At 39.5% G+C, this 14,302-nt stretch overlaps 1 pseudogene; it reads left to right on the top strand.

Moving 5' to 3' along the window:
* The first annotated feature begins 487 nt into the window (after positions 1-487).
* LOC109460769 (HCLS1-associated protein X-1 pseudogene) lies at positions 488-4,441 on the top strand (annotated as a pseudogene).
* The last annotated feature ends 9,861 nt before the right edge of the window (positions 4,442-14,302 follow it).

The raw sequence follows: 14,302 nt of genomic DNA, 5'->3' as shown, positions 1-14,302 counted from the left end.
GAATAACAGGAACGCCATTAATTGCTGGTTGGGATACAAAATGGAAGCCACTTTGGAAGACAGTTTGGTGGTTTCCTTCAAAGCTAAACATATTCTTACCATACCATCCAGCATTCACACTCCTTGGTACTTACCTAAAGGACTTGAAAACATGTCTACACAAAACCTACACATGTCTAGAGCAGCTTTATTTATACTTGACAAAACTTGGAAGCAACCAAGATGTCCTCTAGTAGATGAATGGATAAATTGTGGTATGTTTAGAGTCTAGACAATAAAATATTATTCAGTGCTAAAAGTAAATGAGCTATCAAGCCATGAAAAAACATGGAGGAAGCTTTCATGCATATTGCTATGTAAGTGAAAGAAGTTAAACAGAAAAAGTTACCTCTGTGTGATTTCAACTATATGACATTCTGAAAAAGGCAAAAAACCATGGAGACAGTAAAATGATGAGTGGTTGTCAGGGGTTAGGGGGAAGGGACGCATGAATAGGAGGAACATACAGGATTTGGGGGGCAGTGAAAATATTCACGTATGACACATATCACGTATGATACTATAATTGTGGATACATATCATGATAAACTTGTCTCACCCATAGCATGTACAACACCAACAGTGAACCCTAATATAAACCATGGACTTTAGGTAATAATAATGTGTCAACAAATATAATGCATGTACCACTCTGGTGGGGAATGTTGATAAGGGGTGAGGCTATGCATATTGGAGACAGGGGATAAATGGGAAACCTCTGTACCTTCTGCTCAATTTTGCTGTTAACCTAAAACTGTCCTAAAAAATAGTCTATTAAAAATTTTAAAAAGTCAAACACAGTCTGTAGCTCACTCATGAATCTTTTCGTTTCAGCTCTGCCTAACGAAGCAAAGATCAGTTTCTTCACTCCCTCAAAGTCTCACTCTGGTTTCTGGTTTCTGCTGCTTTTTTTTTTTTTTTTTTTTAACCATCTATACTCATTAGGATGCTGAGCTAGGCGAGTTCAGATTGTGCTATGGTACAAACTTTTCCACATGGCCTCTTCTCACCTTCTCTAGAAAATGATAAATAAATGGCAATTCCAGTTTTCACCTACAAGTGACTGTAAAACATAGCCTCTTCCTTGTTTTTCTATCTGACTGTTGCCCTGTTTCCTGCTTGTCTACAAGTTTAATCAAATCAGAGGCTTTTTTTATTTTAATTTTTTCCAGATGTAAAAGACCCATCCTTTCATTTGGCCACCATATTTTTGAGGTTTACAATAGGCATTAAGGTAGATCCTGGGGAAAAACTCCCCTCCTACGCCCCCCTCCCCCCCTTTGTGGTACTTTGTTACAGCAGTCCAAGGGAACAAATCCACCTGGGTTTCCTTACAGCACGGCTAATGGGTTCCAAGAATGAGCCTACAGAGAGAACTAGGCAGAAGTGCATGGCACTGTTTTGGAAGTCACATAACGGAACTTCTGCTCTACCTCAATCGTTGAGACAATCACAGTATTTTTTTTCACATTGAAAGAGAAGGGACATTGACCTCTTGATGGAAATGAAATATACTGTGTTGGTCACCACAACTTACATGATTTACAAGAATTTAGGAAGAGTTGAGAAAGATGATAGGGCAAGGGGTGCGGGTACATCAAAGGCTGGGTTTGGAGGGAAAATGTTAAGGACTGCTTAACTCACTTGTTTTTTGTAAAATTTGTTTCCCTTGGATAAATGTAAGATGACTGTTGTGAAACAAAAAGGAAAGTGGTGAACTCCAAGTGAGTTTGGCTCTTCAGTTTCTGGAATCCTCAGCTGTTACCTAACTCCCATCCCCGAAATAAGCCAAAGTACTCTGTGAGAAGCACAATTGCTATCCTCACGTGGAAGGTAAGAAAATGAAGCCCAGTGTGGTTGAATCACTTTTTCAATGTTCCGTAGGGTAGTATTTGTGATTTTAAACTCAGGCTAACTGCAAAACCCATATTCTCAGTTATCAAGTAAGAAGTCACAAGAGATCGCCCAGAGCTTGCACAGAATTGTCTAGGTTAGCCCATGCAGTGCAGAACAGCATAGTACTTTTAAATTTTTAATTTCCAAGATTTAAAAATCAGGAGAATATTTATAAAGCAAGTTTTAACTCTCTTGAAAAGTTGGGAGATATGGCAACAATTAGTTCTTCTCATGTCACCTGCCTGGCCCCTCTGAGCATTTGAATGTATAAACTTGTGTTACTGCCTCTCATCATACTTCATTATTTCAGTACTTAGAGTAAAAACATTTACCAAGTTGCTATTATAAACTATAAAATATGCTGATTTGAACAATTTCTTACTTTCTTATCTCATCTTTTACGCTTAAAAGGAGAGAAATGGCCAACAAGACCCAGAAGGGATAATTTATTAATTCACTGATTAATATATAGAGATATAGTTGGTTATTTTAAAAAGCAAAATAACTAACAATAAATACGGTAAATATATTAAGTTTTTTGTGTGTGTTTTTTTTAAAGATGTTATTGGGGAAGGGGTACAGGACTTTATTGGGGAACAGTGTGTACTTCCAGGACTTTTTTTCAAATCAAGTTGTTGTCCTTTCAATCTTAGTTGTGGAGGGTACCATTCAGCTTCAAGTTGTTGTCCTTTCAGTCTTAGTTGTGGAGGGCGCAGCGCAGCTCCAGGTCCAGTTGCCATTGTTAGTTGCAGGGGGCGCAGCCCACCAATCCCTTGCGGGAGTCTAACCGGCAACCTTGCGGTTGAGAGGACACACTCCAACCAACTGAGCCATCAGGGAGGCAGCTCAGCTCAAAGGTGCCGTGTTCAATCTTAGTTGCAGGGGGCGGAGCCCCCCATCCCTTGGGGGACTACTCAAGCTGTTGAACCAGTAACCCTGTGATTGAGAGCCCACTGGCCCATATGGGAATCGAACCGGCAGCTTTCAGAGTTAGGAGCATGGAGCTCCAACCGCCTGAGCCACCGGGCCAGCCCCTTAATTTAGTTTTTAAAAGGAGAATCTTATAGACAGTTGACTGTTGAGCTGTACAATATGTTTTAAAAATTATTTTAGTTTTATTGGGCAAGAGGTTTAGGTATGAACTTGATAGAAATATGGTAAAACATAGTTAATGAAATTTGTTTTAACCAAATATATGTTATCCTTTTATTAACTATGAATTTACTATTTTACTTAGTTTAAATTATGTTCATCTCTTTGTACAGTAATTTTGTTTTGTTTTTCTTGGTGAATCAATTCAATCCCAGGAGGCAGAGACAACAAAACTAGTTAGTCCTGTTTAATGCATTAACCAGAAAGGCAATTCCCTTTCATGAAGGAATGAAAGCCAAATCCTAATGTGAGAAAGAGTGTATTATCAAATTAGTACGCTAATTTTGAAGAAATGAGTCATTACATATTGATAGTACTTACAGATATATACAGATATATACTTTAATATTCCCTTTAGAAGATAAGAATTAAAGAACATGTATGAAACAAAGGAAAATTGAGTCTCAATTTCCAACGGCATAGAGCAGGCTATCCCCAGGTGTGAGTTGGCCTCTGGTGGGGTTCGGAGGTTCGAATCCCAATACTGGAACGAGCCTTTGGATCTCTTTCTGGGCTTTTTCCAGCTTTTCTGGACCTTGGAGCCACAGAGCTCCCTTTTGCAGAAGGATGACTCGAGATGAAGATGAGGATGATGAAGAAAGAGGAGACTCTGCGGCCTTGGGAGTTTGAGGTTTGATGGTCCACAGCCCCCAAGGAATGTGCTTCTACTTCCACTTCAGCCCAGGAAGAGGGAGGGATTCATTTACACAATAACTGGCTTTGATGACCTTGTACAGGATTTCAATAGCATCTTCAATGAGATGGGGGCCTAGACCTTGTCTTCCTATCCTCCTGAACTTCCAAGGTCCTGAGACAAAGACACCTGGTCAGAGATGGCAGTAGGGACAGATGCTTAGGGACTCAGTGCTTAAGCACCCAGTTACCAGCCCAGGAACTTTGTTCTGGGGGTTCTTGGAGAGGGATGCCAGAACTGACTCCCCCAAACCAGTACTAGACTAGGGCTCTCAGCAACCTTTCACAGGTTTAATGATATGTGGCTTGTGACACACAACACACACACACACACACACACACACACACACACTCATTCTAGAGCCAGAGAGGACAGGATCTTGGCTCCCAGGTTTCCCAGGAGCCTCCGCCCAAATGCTATTTTAAGAGCATGTCTGTGACCAAGAGCACTAGGCCGGAAGGACAGCGGAGGAGCGCCAGACCGTGGTGGACCACGAGGGCAGGGCAGAGACCACAGTAACCCATCAACAAGCACGTGGCGGTCACAGAGATAATCCAGAATCACCACCACTTCCAGCCCTGGATGAGGCCTTTTCCATCCTGGATTTATCTCTAGGCCTTTGGTTCTGGTCCTGTTAGCCTTGCTAACCCTCAGAGGCCTTCCGTTTTTTAGAGCACCACAGTAACACAAATAGAGCCAGAGATTACCAGACATCTGTGGATGGACCCCAATGTGAAGGATGGAGATTCATACAAACAAAATAAGAAACTTGGAAGAAACAGACTATGCAGAAAGATGAAAATCTAGCAAGGACACAGATCTTTAATGTCCTTAGAAACATGAGATTATACAGCTGTAAAACCAGAACAGAATGCTGCAAAAGAGGAATAAGCAGAACAAACTTCTGGGACTTAAAAAACTATTATGGCAGAAATGAAAATCTATAAAAACGTTTGGATGACAAAGTTGAGGGGCTCTCCAAAAACATCGGCCAAATAACAGAGACAGAAAATAGAAGGAAAAATGATAGGAAATCGAGCATGATGTAAATAATCACAATTAGAATCATATGAATCATCAGTGAAATAAGTCAAGAAAATATCTCAGAAATGAAGATATTACTTTGTAACCTGAAAGCACCGCATGCTAGAAACCAAGAATGAAAATAAACCCAATCCAAGGCACATCACATGAAATTTCAGAACACGAGCGACAAAGGAGAATCCAAATGATGAGAGAGGGAAATCACACAGAGAGGAATCAGAATGTTCTCAAACTTTACCAGCAACACTGGAATTAAAAGACAATGAAGCATTACTTTTAAAATACTGAAGAAAAATTATTTCCAATTATTTCTAGAATTGTATACCCAAGTAAACTATAAATTAAATGTGGGAGTATAACAGACATTTTTAGACATGAAAGGGGTCTAAAATTTATCACAAAAAGGTATCAACAAAATCTGTACCAAACATCACATTTAATGGTGAAAGATTGATGGTTTTCCAACTAAGATTAGGAATAAAACCAAGAAATCTGCTCTTACCACTTCAATTCAACATTGCACTGGAGGTTACCTAGTGACATAAAGCCAGAAAATTAAATGAAAGGCATGTGGAATGGAAAAGAAGTAAAACTGTATTTACAGATGCCATGACCTTACGTGTAGAAAATAATTCTAAGGAATCAATAACAAAAACAAAAAATTACTAGCAGTAATAACAACATAGGAAGGTGTCAGGATACAAGATCAATATACAAAAAAAATTTATATTTCTGTATATTGGCAACAATCTGAATTAGATTAAAGAAACAATTCCATTCATAATAGCATTATAAAGGATAAAATACTTAAGAATAATTTTGACACAAGAAGTGCAAAAGCTGAACATTGAAAAACTACAAAAATTGCTGAGATAAAGAAAATCTAAATAAAAGAGATACACCATGAAAAAAAAAAAAGGAAAATTGACTGAGATAAAAATCCAAAACCTTCTATTAAGAGAAAGAAGTCTCTGGGAATTTTTTAAAAACATGATAGCATGCAGAGATTTGCATCTGTGTTGAACTAGTTCTTCATAAAAGCAGAGAAAGAATATGAGAAAAGAACCCCCTCTGATTGTGACACCCTGATGGGCAGGTGAGGAAATCTAAGTGCAGGTGCCTAAGCTTACTGGGACGTCACCTACAAGATGGGTGGGGGTAGAGATGTTCAGCAAGTGTGCAACAAATCTGGAACATAAAAGAGTTACTTGAGGTTACCACAGTTGGGGAAAACAAGGCACTGAAAAGTGATTTATTTATCCCTGGAAGACAACTATGTATAGGCTAGCTCTAAGAGTAGACAAAGTAATGTAATTTGAGAGGCTGCAAACTATTCTCCTAGTCAAAATATTTCATCTCTACAGCAATGACATATTCCACCATTAGAATGGTGAATGGTGAATAGATTTTATCTTTCCTGCGAAATGAGCAAGTAAGAGCATGATTGCTAATTACGAATATTACTCATGGATGCAAAAATGAAACATGTTATGCTTCTATATTAAAGAAAATTATTTATGTTGTTGTGTTTTGAGTGGCAGCCCATGTTCCGATGCCTGGCACCAGCTGAGGAGCTCAAAAACTGTATTCAGAAAGAAAGAACAAAGGAAGGAATGGAGGACAAGAAGAAAAAAATAAGATTAAGGTCTTGATAGTTCAGGTGTTAAAATGGAAATGACTTAGCTGGAAGGTGTGACTCACTATCTCAGTAGCACAAATCAATTCAACAGCTATTTTTCGAGAGCTATTCAGCAGGAAGTCGCCCAGAGGAATGAGGCACAAATCTAAGTAGCCATTACTCTAACTTGCTGAAACCAGGTAATGCCTCAAAAGTGAGTCTCCTAGAAAGCCAGGGGAAGCCTGAGGCCCCTGGGCTGTACAGGAAGAAGCAGAACTAAAAGTGGGAGGAAGGAGGGCCCTGAAACAAGTTATCCTCTGTTTTGTGTTGACTAAACCAGGAGTGTGACTCTCCAAAGAATGCATCACCTGAGTGCTCTCTTAAGTCTTACATTGTCACAAGAAACAAACGGTAGGACTGAAATGTATCATGACAAGAACTCTTGCCAAGGCAAGCTATGAGCACCAGAGATGAAATTTTGGCATTATTTCCTCAGCAACCTGAGGGTTGTCCTCCTTTGTTACCCTCTCCAATGTCTCCTCTTCATCCCGTTCTGTAAAGTGAGTCATCTTTCTTCCTGTCATCCCCAGAAAAGTATGTACTGAGTGTAGCTCCTCTTAGTGTGGGAAATGATATAGGGTAACACACAGTAGAAAGAATCACACAGGCACACAAGCCCTGCTTCTTAGAAATTCATCTAATGCAGGCTATTAAAAAGGAAAGATATTTATAGTGCATTCAACATAATTGACTAATAGTAAACTAAACAGAACTTCATTCTTCACAATGCTTCCCCACTCTTGTTTTCTATTTAACCAACTTCATATTTAAATATGTAGCCCTTACTTAAGAGGGAAATACTAATTTTTGAAATAGAATGATTTACTACTCTCCTTCTGAGGAAATATACACCAAGAAAATAACTTTTATTTGCTTGAGGACTGATAAAAGAAAATGAAGCTCAATATTTAATAGTTATGTGTATATCTCTCTACTTACATCTGAAAAATGAGTATTGTGGGTAACCAGACTTAAAAGATTAGTTCATAGACGATGAAGTCAGTTACATAATCTAAATGTATTTATTTATCATGCATCATTCAATAAATATTTACTGAGCATTTTACTATATACGAGACACTATGTGCTATGTGTGAAGTCAGACAAGATTTGTGCTCTTCGTGGTTTTAAGTATCCTAGCAGGGGAAGATTTAAACAAAAATTATTACAATTTAATAATGCTTAACAGGATTTAAATGTAATTCATTCTGTTATCTCAGTTTAATCAGGAATTCTACCTTCCAAATTGAGATGTTAGACCCTGTAATTTGCAGAGGGTGGTCTTTTTAAAGAAAACGGATCTGTGGCTTTAAGCTCAAGGAGCACCTTTGGGGATTCATCAGAATTTGGAGAATTAGGAGACAGGCATTCTCTGGAGAAATATGCTAAAGGCTTATGGGCTTTCCCCTAGTCTCTCCCTTGTGGTGAGGAAGGGGCTTGCCTCCAACTCACTCCACTAAACCATTTGAGACGGGCTTCACTCCGAGAGCTTGACATGTGCTCCCTGGAGTTTGAGGAACCAATAGAATATCTGACTCATTCTTGAAAAGTCTAAAGATAAAAGAGCTTGGCTAGATGGGCCTGAAGCAGCGAAGCAGCAAGACCCAGGCTGAGTTGAGAGAAACCTACATCCCTACCATCCAGGCATCCATTAGCCGCTCTTGTTTCTTGGGGGCTAAATGTCTTCCCCACAGAAGGAGCTGAACAAGGATCCCTATAAGAGAATGCCTGGACAACCTGAGAGGAATATGACCCCAGCAGAGAGGAACCAGCCTGCCAGGAACCCAGGGACTCAGCAGGGAGTGGTAAGCAGACAGCTGAAGGAGAGACACTGATTTCACTTGTTAAAAGAACCAGTCTGAAGCTTTGCGGAGAGGTCTCTTGAGAAATTCCCAGAGGTGGCCCTTGAAAGAAAAAGAGCCTGCAGTTGTGCATGGGCCCTCTATAGCCTCAAGGTAAGATAACACTGTACCAGCCACATAAATAAAACTACTCTTCCCAAAGTTTGACCAGAGAGGGGTCAGAAACAGTTAACTGGCCATGTAGGAGAAAGTGACTGAGGGCAGAAAGAAGCTGAAGTCTCCTCCCCTGTTGTAGCCTCCCAGCCAGAGGCAAGCCTAAGCCAAGACAGGAGGGAGTTTTAACTTTGAATGGTGTTTTAGTTTTGATATTCCACTAACTGGCCTGGAGTATGATTATCAGACTGGACTGAACTTTTTCATGTCCCTTTCAAAGAAGACAACTTCATTAAGTGACCCCACAACATACCTTAGATTCTATTAAGGAAGACAGGATCCGTGGAGTTTAAAAGGAGCGATGACCAAAGGAGTCGTTCTCAAACTTGGACTCTACTGCCTACCACATTCAAGAACTTCAGAGTGCTGTGAAACAGTAAGAGGGAGAACAAACCCAGGAAAGACGGTCAGGGGAAACTTTGTTGAAGAAGTAAACATCAAGCTTTGGTTAGAAAAATAAATAGGAATTAGCCAGGTAAAAAAGTGTGGAAGTGGAGAGGGGTCAGAAAAAGAGAAGAAAACCTTTTGAAAGCCTGTGATAGGAAAGAGCATTGTTCTAGTACTGTGACTATATAATAAATGACCCCAAAATGTAGCAGCATGAGACAACAATTTATTATTATCTCGTAACAGTTCTGTAGGATGATTGGGCTCAACTGGGTGGTTCTTGATTGGAGCCTCATGGGATTACAGTAGGTAGTGGCTGGGTTGGCATAAACTGAAAGCTCAGCAGGGCTATGCCGAAGACGGCTAGTGCCCATGGCTGGAAGATGATCTTGGCCGTCCATTGGGAGCTTAGCTTGGGATTTTACTGAAGCCCCTACAAAGGGCCTCTCCACGTGGCCTGGGCTTCACAGCATGGCAGCTGGGTTCTGAGAGGGAGCATCCCACAAGCGAGTATTCTAAAACCAAGTGTTCAAAGAGAACCACATATAGCTTTATATGACCTCATAGTATCACTTCAACCAAATAATGGTCAAAGCAAGCACAAGGCAGCCTAGATTCAAGGGAAGAGGACAGAGAACCCACCTCTCAATGGAAGGATGAACAAAGAATTATAGAGCAATGTTTTTAAAACAGCTGCAGGCATGGCCCACTGGAAAAATTCAAAGGTCAGTGTGTCTGAAGTATAGAAATTGCTGGTATGAGTGTAAGGCCATTTAAAGAACTTACAAACTATCCTAAGAGTAATGGAATGAAATTAAAAAGTTGTTGATAAATAAATATCAAGGGTAATATAGGAGATTATAAAAACTATTGATTGAAACAAGAATTTAATTTTCTTCAAAAGAAACAGTTTATTAAACATCTACTATTAATCAAGATAAACACTATTTCAGGAATCTTAGAGAGAACTGTATAATATAGAGCAAAGTTCTTTGGGAACAGGGCCTGACTGGAAATGTATGTGTATGGTAAAATTTCCTGTTGATGAAGTTACCTCTTGATGAATATGCCTTTGAAATAAGAGGCACCTACATTTTTATATTCATTAAAGTACTCATGCTCCCCTACATTTATCTATTAAATTTTTAACTTTATCTAATAATGCTCTGACTTCATTATAGAACTTTACTTCATAGTTTAAATATAGAGATACATTGACTTCATCAAATTTCTCAAACAGAAAAAGGAACTGTTGGTGGGAATGCAGACTGGTGCAGCCACTATGGAAGGCAGTGTGGAGGTTCCTCAAAAAATTAAGAATAGAATTATCATATAATGCAGCAATCCCTCTCCTGGGTATCTACCCAAAAAAAAATGTGAAAACATTTATGCATACAGATATATGTGCTCCGATGTTCATTGCAGTTTTATTTATGGTGGCCAAGACATGGAAACAACCAAAGTGTCCTTTGATAGATGATAGGATAGAGAAGATACGTTATATATACACGATGGAATATTATTCTGCCATAAGAAAAGATGAAATAGTGCCATTTGCGATAACATGGATGGATCTTGAGATTATGCTAAGGGAAATACGTCAAACAGAAAAAGTTGAGAACCAGATGATTTCACTGATATGTGGTATATAAAACTGAAAACAACAAAAGAACAAGACAAACAAATGAGGAAGCAAAAACTCATAGACACAGACAATAGTTTAGTGGTTACCAGAGGGTAAGGGGGGAGAGGGGTGGTAGATGAGGGTAAAGGAGGTCAAATACATGGTGATGGAAAGAGAACTGACTCTGGATGGTGAACACACAATGTGTATTACAGAATTGTACACCTGAAACCTATGTAACTTTACTAACGATTGTCACTCGAATTAACTTTAAAAAAAAAAATTTCTCCAACATGGGTTATACTGTATTTACTTCTGAATTTTTGTCTTCTAACCAAGTCAACAAAAATTTTTAAACATGTCCTAGTATAAGCACTTATGAAATGTGCAAAAATCACAAAAACCTATGTGATTGAGTTAAATTGTACATGTAGCATCAAACTGACAAAGAATTTAACCCAATTCTTCTTTCAGCTTGGGTGACGGTTTGGGGTGGGGTGGGGAGAGCTACATCTATATATCTCAGCGTTATCTTGAAGAACCATTAGAGAGCTTTCCTTCCATAGCGTTAAACTTGAGCACTTGTCTACCAATTCCAATTCTTTCCTAGATAGTCTAGTTTTATGCATGTATTTTACAGTGTGGCTTTCTAATAATTTCAAGGACTAACACTCAGAAACCTCTCTTTTATTTCCTGAGATACTACTCTGCACAAGGCAGTGTGGGAGATGTTAGGAGATACAAAGATTAGATAGGCAGTAAGTTCTAGGGGAAGATGATATGCATATTATTCAACATTAAAGCAGAACATGCAAAGCAGAAAGTGACAAAAGCCATAAGAAGGGGTTAGTCAGTGTGCTATGAGGAATTCAAAAGAATAAGACATTTGAGATGAGCTTCAACTTAATCTATTTTGTAAAGAAGTAGTTGTGAATTTTGAAACTAATTTCAGTGAAGTGGTATGGACAGGATTTGAGTATTTAGAGAACAGTATTCCAAAAAAAAACAATGTAACAAGAAGCATGGTTCTAATAAAGTGCAAACAGGTTACGGTTAACAGTGAGTCTGAATAAGTAAAAGGAGGGGAACAGAAAATGTTGCAAAGATAGAACTAGCAAATGCTAAAGTTTGGATGTGAGACTAAATCTAGACAATTCTAGATTGCACTTATAAGCAACGGGTAGTCACTGAAAGTTTCTGAGTAAAAGGTTGATGTGATCAAACCCATAGTTTTGCAAATCAGACTGGCAGGATGTACAAAATGGATTACAGGAGAAAGGGCTGGCAGCAAGGAGTCCAACGGAGAGGCTACCGTCATCATCCAGTAGCCAGAACCAGGGTAGAACACTGAGTTTTAGTGAGGTAGACATTATGAGAGTAGAATCAAAAAGCCTTGGTAATTGGATGGATACATAAGGCACGGGAACAAAAGAAGTCAAAGGTGATGTCACCATTGAAAGTCTAGCTGATGGGAAAAACATAAAATGAGAATTGGAGAAATTGAGAAGAAACATGGGTTTAAATTTGGCCATATTAAATTTTGGATACCATGAAAATATTCAAATGTAGTGTCTTGAAGGCAGTTAGAAATTTAGACCTAAGTTTCGGGGAAAAGGCAGGGCGAGGGATTTGAAATCATCTGCAGATTAATAAGTTAGCATTTATTGAAAGCTTGAAAGCTGGACACTGTGCTAAGTGCTTTCAATGTATTATCTCACTTAAGCCTCACAACAAAAATGAAAAGTAGACATTATTATCCCACTGAGACCTAAAGAAGTGATGCAAGTAACTGGCCTGAAGTTTCTCAACCAGTAAAAGAGAGCTGGGATTACAAGCAGATGTGTGTAAATCTAAAGCAGAGCGGTAGATATGGAAGTCATGAATTAACTAGAGTAGCTCTGCTTTTTCACCTAGAATGGTGTCTAGTACATAGGAGGGAGTCCATACCTACCTCCTGTGGTGGAGTGAGGGGTCCTAGCACCATCCACTGAAAGACTCAGGCCTTTTCCTCTTTCCTTCCCCAAATCATCTTATTTCAAATGGGGAGGAGGAAAGGAGCACTGTCTGGGTTGATGGTTGGCTAGTTAGGATAATAAAATTGGGTTCTGCTGCCCCCAAATGAGTCCAAGAAGGGGTGTTAGCCCCAAGTGCTTGAACTCTCTCTAGAATTTTTAAAGATAATTTCTTATATTTCATACCTTTGTATGTTCCTATAAGTCCAGGGCAACAAGAAAAATGCCACTCTACAGCTTTGTATTCATGAATACCGTAAGGCTGGCCTTATGGTGTGTGTCCCCGAAATCCACTGCCACCCTCAGCACTTAAAATTAACCATCCACAGACTCATGGATTCAGGGAACAAACTGATGGCTGTCAGAGGAGGTGGGGTTGGGGGGTGGGGGTGGAGACGCTGTGAGGGGATGGATAAAAAAGTGAAGGGGAATACGAAGTACAAACTTCCAGTCATAAAATAAGTCATGGTGGTGTGATGTACACACAGGGAATATAGTCAATATCGTGATAACTTTATATGGTGACAGATGGTTACTAGACTTACCGTGGTGATCACATCATAGGTCAAATCACTATGTTTTATACCTGAAACTAATATATATTGTACGTCAACTATACTTTAATAAGAAAATTAACCATCCAAATTAAATTGCATTGTATGTGGTAGTAATTGATTTCAGGAGACTGAGAATGAGACAGGAATCCAAGTTCCTCCCATTCTATCTATGGGCCTGGATCCAATTTCAACAAGATAAAGACAGATTTTTGATGCAGCTAATGTTGAGTCACCGATACATAGGAAAATCATCAAAAGACCAAAAATTCCACGCTTCTGCAGTCCTGTTCGAGAAAAAGGAAAAAAAAAAAAAAACACAGGCATTAAAAAACCCTTCCACCTTGAGATGCAAGGTTGGCTAAAAAGCCCGTGTAATTAAACTATTTTGAAATGAACCTAAACTGGAAACTAGACTCTCCCCGATAATGTCGCACCAGCCCCAGCTCTAATCGCTGCTGGAGTGCAGCCACACAAGCCACCACAGCTCCAATTCCTGCGTGTACTGGAGCCTGACCACACAGGCGGGGCAGAGGCTGCCTCTTCCCCAGGCTGTGCTGGCCTCTAAATTATAACACCTAACATTTATTGAATTCTTATGTTTCAAGATCTATGTGCCTTCTTATCTAACCCTCACTATAATCTATCAAGGCAGATGCTGTTCTATTCTGTTTTTAGGTCCATTCTCAAGCATTTCTGGCTTGTGTAGAGGTATCATTCCCACCTCTGTCCTTACTGGTTCTAACCAAAAGAGCAGGAATGCAATGAACTAATAAGCAAATGGGGATCAAAATATTCTTTCTTAAATCACTCCAGATACAGGGTCCCTGAAAGCACTGGATTAGAGAAAATAATTTGAAATTGAATCCAAAACAAACTGGCTTCCTCTTACCTCCTGCCAAATCTGAACCTTCAGACCAGCCACTGGAGTGTATGGAGTCTGCAGGCAGATTCTTCATACACATCTCCAGCCAGCAGTGGTGTCATGGATTGGGGCCGGTCTCCAAACAGCCCATCACCAGCAGAAGAGAGTATGGGAAAGCACAGGAGAAACAGCTTCCAGAAAGCAGGCACTGTGCCAGGTCCGTTTACTTGACAGAGCCCATTGTCTCATTCTAACAATCTGCCTGAGAGAAAGCATCCTGTTTCTTGCTTTAAACATAGCTTTCAAACATAATTTTCAAACAGCTGCCCACTGGAATTATTT

This window comes from Rhinolophus sinicus, chromosome 17 (assembly GCF_057876585.1).
Source record: "Rhinolophus sinicus isolate RSI-liver-muscle chromosome 17, RSI-T2T, whole genome shotgun sequence".
NCBI lineage: Eukaryota > Metazoa > Chordata > Mammalia > Chiroptera > Rhinolophidae > Rhinolophus > Rhinolophus sinicus.
Note: the sequence above shows the minus strand (reverse complement) of the source record. Positions and strands in the feature narration are given on the sequence as shown.